Genomic DNA, 5745 nt, shown 5'->3' with positions numbered 1-5745 from the left:
CTGCAGAAAATAAAAAAGATGAGCTTTATTGGCAAATTAGTAATCCTGATAACAACATCTACCTGGGCAGAAGGTCCAAGGTTTCAGCGTGTATTTACTTGAGCACCAACTCTGGAGCATTCTCTCCAAAATTCTGAGTTGTGTTCAGACTCCCAGGATGTTGTTTCTGAACAAAAACTCCCAACGAATGTGATAATCCCAAATATTCATAAAATTGAAAATTACTCACAACAGTCTTCCTGAATGCAAACAGAATCCAGGGTGATTGCTCTCAATTAAATTAAAATTTTAATTTAATATAATAAAAACTAATAAAATTAATCTGTGTTTTTAGAAAGCAATCCATGTGTCAGGCCACTTGCTTGGACCCTAATGGCTATTTATAGTTGTCAGTGCAGTAAAGAGCTTTTCAGGTTAAATATAGCATCTAGTCTGATATTTAGGAACACATGCTAGCTGGGTCTAATTTCAGAGTTCTTGCCAGAACTTTTAAAGTTTACTTGGCTTGCCTGATTATTAGAGTTACTCTGCCACTGGGGTTGGGCATTAGAAATTAGTACCTGAGATTTCAGAACAAACATTCTCATTTTCTATACTATTTTTTTTATCAGGTAGTATTCTTGTAGGTCAGACAAGTGAGAGAGAGCTGTCTGGTATTGTCTTTCATTTTGACAATAAAAGGAATAGAAAAAGTTCAACAGAATGGGGTTTATTACTTAATAAGTCATTTGGAAGTATGGCTGCAACTATTGGAAATAAAGATTTTGGTGGAGTGTTTCTCATAAGTCAGTTTATTCTATCTCTTTGAGCCTTAGCTTCCTTGTGAATAAAATGTGCATTAAGTCCTACTTATGGGACTTGCTGGAGGACAAGATAAAATGCTTCGTATAAAATTGCAGAGACCCTGGGTCAGATGAAGATGCATATTGTGCTACTTTAATGATTTAGTTAAACTAAATTTTTGCCAAAAGTTAAAGACTTCAATTCCATTAAAAAAAAAAAACTGTGTGGGATTAAAGTGGAGACATATAAAAGCTAAAATCAGTTCAATAATTAAAATCATCAAAAACTGAAAATTAACTGCAATGATATTCTAATATGTATGGTACATTTTAGTGGGATAAATAAGAATATATAGATGTGTAGATGGAGAAAATTTGTATATATTCCTTAGAAATTAAGAATAACCTAGAATTATTTTTTGTTTGGTTTGGTTTTTGGCAGTGCCAAAAATTGAACCCAGGGCCTTATACTTGAAAGGTAAGTGCTTTATAGCTAAGTCATATTCCTATCTCAAATTCAGATTTTTAACATCGTTGTCCTGTGGTTTCCAACACTCTGTCCTAGGTGCACCCCCCCCATCTTCCTCCCCTTATGCAGTAGTGTGGAGCTTCCCATTCTTATTCCAAGGCCTTTGGTGCACAGTCCTGTGCCTTGCACTGGTGTGTGTGGTAGGCATATAGCACTCAGAAGTACCTGAGATTTCTGCATTTCTAGTATACAGAAATGCACACATATCACAAGTGTTATACTTCCTGAATCTTTAAAGACATACATCCCTGAAGCCAGCACTGAGATCAAAAGACAGAGTAAGGCCAGCACGCCTTTGTCAGATCTATTTTAAGACTTTCCTTATGGGTCAAGTATCTTCTAACATTTAAAATCAGTCAGAAGATCCTCAAATAATATGTTCCCATTTCATAATAGCTTTTTATAAAAATTATAATTTAAATCATTGTTATTTACAAATTATTCTACTTGTATTTTAGACATAAAATGTTTTAAGTAGGAGGTCAGAGAGATAGCAGAGTGGTAAGGCATTTGCCTTGCAAGCAGCCAACCCAGGACCAAAGCAGACAATCCAGGATCAAAGGTGATTCAAATCCTGGCATCCCATATGGTCCCCCATGCCTGCCAGTAGATATTTTTGAGTAAAGAGCCAGGAGTAACCCCTGAGTGCTGCCTGGTGTGACCCAAAACCAAAAAAAGAAGTTTCATGAATAGTCCCACCACCAGTGTCAACCTCCCTCAACCAATATTCCTAGAGTCCTTCCCATGCCATCACCACATTCCCCATTCTGCCATCATAAAAAGCACCTCCTAAAGTTTGGTTGTTAAAAAATGGGTCTCATTGGGGTCGGAGAGATAGCATGGAGGTAAGGCGTTTGTTTGTCTTTCATGCAAAAGGACAGTGGTTCGAATCCCAGCATCCCATATGGTCCCCTGTGCCTGCCAGGGGCAATTTCTGAGCATAGAGCCAGGAATAACCCCTGAGCACTGCCGGGTGTAACCCAAACCAAAATAAATAAATAAATAAATAAATAAATAAATAAATAAATAAATAAATAAATAAATAAATAAATAAATAAAATGGGTCTCATTATTTCACTGTTGTTGACTCCAGCTTGGTTATTTAGTTCTGTCTTTTCTTTTTTTGTTGTTTTTGGGTCACACCCAGTGGCACTCGGGGGTTACTCCTGACTCTACACTCAGAAATCACTCCTGGCAGGCTCAGGGGATTATATAGAATGCTGGGGGTTGAACACGGGTCCGTCCTTGGGTTGCCGTGTGCAAGGCAAATACCCTACTAATGTGCTATAGTTCTGGCTCCAGTTCTGTCTTTTCTTAACACCAACAATGCACATGAGACCCCATAACTCCTGTCATTTCATATGTCTTTCTCCTCCCCAATTCAATTTCTTTCCTTCTCACTATATTCTGAGGCATAGGTATTCTCTCATTTAAGTCATTACATTAATTTATGCAGTTATTCAAAATAGCACATATGTGATATCATTTTGTATTTATCCTCCTTCTTCTGCCTTACATCATTTAACATTTATCTTCCAGTTCCATCCATGTTGCAGTGAACTGCATGATTGCATCATTATTTATAGCTATGTAGTATTCCATTGTACATATGTACCATATTTTCATGATCCATTCTCCTGTTGTTGGACATCTAATTTTATTCCAACTCTTAGCTATTGTACTGAGTTCTGACATGAAACAGTCTGCATACATTCTTTTGGTTGAGTATTTTTGTTCTGGGGAAAGATACCTCAAGAAAGATTGCTGGGTCATATGACAGTTCGATTCTGAGTTTACCTATGACCTTCCATACTGTTTCATAGGGTTTGGACCAGGCAGCATTCTGACTAACAGTGGAAGGGAGTTCCTTTTTGACCACATTCCTGCCAACTCAGAATGTCCCCAATATTTTTATATGTCCCATCCTCACTGGTATAAAGTAAATATCTCATTGTCATCTTGATTTGGATTTCCTGAATGATAATTGATCATGAACACTTTCTCTTGTGTCTGTTGGCCATTTGGTGGTCTTTCTCAGAGAGGTGTTAATTCATTTCTTCTCCCCATTTATATTATGGGATTTTTAGATTTTGCAGGTTTAACATATGTAATTTGTCCTAGATATCAATCATTTATTTTGATGTGTTGAATGAAATTATTTTCTCCCACACAGTTAGCTGTCTTTTATTTTTTGTCCATGGTTCTTTTTGCCATACAGAAACTTTTTAGTTTGATGTAGTCCCAATTATTCAGATTTTATCCTATCGCCCTTGAATTGGCATCCTATCATCGAACACTTCTTTGCAGTGTAGATCTTAGAGTTTTCTGCCTATGTCTTATTCAGTGTACTTTATAGATTAGTGTCTAATATCAAGGTAATTGATCCACATTTAATTGACTTTTGTATAATATGTAAGGTATGGATCCAGCTTTAATTACTTGCAATGTGGTTATCCAGTTTTCCCTATGCCATTTGTTGAAGGGTCTATCTTTACTCAATTTCATGTTTTTGGGTACACTGTCAAAGACTAATTTACCATATACTTGAGGGTTTTTCATTAAATATTCTAATCTGACCCATTGTTCCGAACATCTGTCTTTGCTCCAATACCAAATGTTTTGATAACTATGGCTTTGTGATCTCCGCTTGATCAAGTGGGTTTCTCAGCTTCAAGTAAGATGGCTACCAGTTTTTTGTTTTTCACTTTAGTTTTGGCTGTCTGGGGTCTTTTATGGTTCCACACAAACATTATTACCGACTCTTGTAAGTCCCTGAAGAATGCTCTCTGAATGTGGATAGGGATTCCATTGAATCTATGTAGTAGTTCAGGTAAGATGGTCATTTTGATAGCATTGATTTTTCCCATCCCCAAGCATGGAATGTTTTTCCATTTGCTTAGATTTTCTTTATTCTCTTCCTTAAGTGTTTTAATTTTTTTATCATCAGCCAATTTTTATTAATAGAGGATTCTTGGGGTTAGTTCAAAGGATAATAGTGACATGGACAAGCACTCCATCTGATTGATGGTCAGGGTCTCCTGCTTAACTCTGACAATCCAGGACACTCGTTGGCATTTGATATCACCTGTGGTGCTGGCATGAAAGAATATGCACCAAGTTAGTTGAACTTAGCCAAGAGCTCCCCCAGTTCTGGCCAAGATTTGAACCTTCCCTTGAAGTCTTCTTCAGTGTGCTCCTTCACTGACAATCTGACTCCTTCTGGAAGATTGCTCTGAATTATTTCCAAAAAAAATCTCTGCAAATGTAGCACTCAGACCACTGATCTGAACCACTCGCTCATGGGTGGTAAGAACTGAGTCCAAGAACATTTTGCTGCCTTGGTCTTGTAGATGCAGCACCTCCATGGTCTTAGTGGGCATCACATAGCTTTCCTCGACTTCAATGGAGAGTTGATTGCAGAGTTTGTGGATATACTGGGCATAACTCTCTGCCAAGGCCACGTCATAGGCAATCAGGTGAATGTTTAACATACCATATTCATAATCTGTTCCCATATTAATGGGTCTCACTTCAACTTTTACTCTTTTCTTCTTAGGCTCTTATGGTTGAATTAGGTGCTTGTATCTTCCAATGCCATGGGTGGGTTTTGACCAGTGCTGCTGACTGGTATTCAGTAGAATGCCACCTGCAGAACAGATGAGATTTTCTCTAGCAGTTCTGTTCCTTAAGATGGAAAAGGCTTGCTTACAAATTGTTTCATTTCTCAGATACAGCACCTTTGCCAGCACTCCGCTCATCCTGCTCTAGTGCTGTGGCCTGGAACTGTGCAACATGAAGCTCGACCAAGTATTTTAATTTTTTATGACATACATTTCTCAGCTCTTTTGTTAATTCCTTGGTAGTAAATGGTTTTTGACACTATTTTAAGAGGGGGATAGATTATTTGATCTCTTTCTCCTTTGAGACATTATGTGTAAAAATGAATGGCATTGAGTTTTCTTTATTGACTTAGAGTTGACCATTTTCCTTTTTTTTGTTTATTGTTTTTGTTTATTGTTTTTAGCAGCTTTGGGGTAGACCCTTTAGGGACCTTATTGTGTATCATTGTTTCATCTGCCATAGTTTGACTTTCTATTTTTCAACTTGGATCCCTTTGATTTCTTTCTCTTGGTAGGAATTCTATTACTATATTGAATAACAGTGGAGATAATGAACACCCCTGCCTTGTGACAGACCTCAGTGGGAATCTTTTCAGTTTTTCACCAATACGAATGGGCTTTTTATAATAAGGCAGATACTATTCTTTCCAAATTTACAGATAAAATATTGGAATAGATAGAGATGAATTTACTCCAGCTCTTATAAATGGTAGATACAAAGTAAAATGTGAAATCATGCAACTTGGTATAAATAAAATATAATGCATTTATAGAAATACCCTGCATCTCTTAAAAACCAAGAGAGAGTTGATAC

The 5745-nt window shown here is 37.0% G+C and overlaps 1 pseudogene; it reads right to left on the bottom strand.

Moving 5' to 3' along the window:
- Positions 1–4237: 4237 nt before the first annotated feature.
- On the bottom strand, positions 4238–5103 carry LOC126013760 (39S ribosomal protein L48, mitochondrial-like; annotated as a pseudogene).
- Positions 5104–5745: the final 642 nt, after the last annotated feature.

Source organism: Suncus etruscus, chromosome 7 (genome assembly GCF_024139225.1).
Source record: "Suncus etruscus isolate mSunEtr1 chromosome 7, mSunEtr1.pri.cur, whole genome shotgun sequence".
NCBI lineage: Eukaryota > Metazoa > Chordata > Mammalia > Eulipotyphla > Soricidae > Suncus > Suncus etruscus.
Note: the sequence above shows the minus strand (reverse complement) of the source record. Positions and strands in the feature narration are given on the sequence as shown.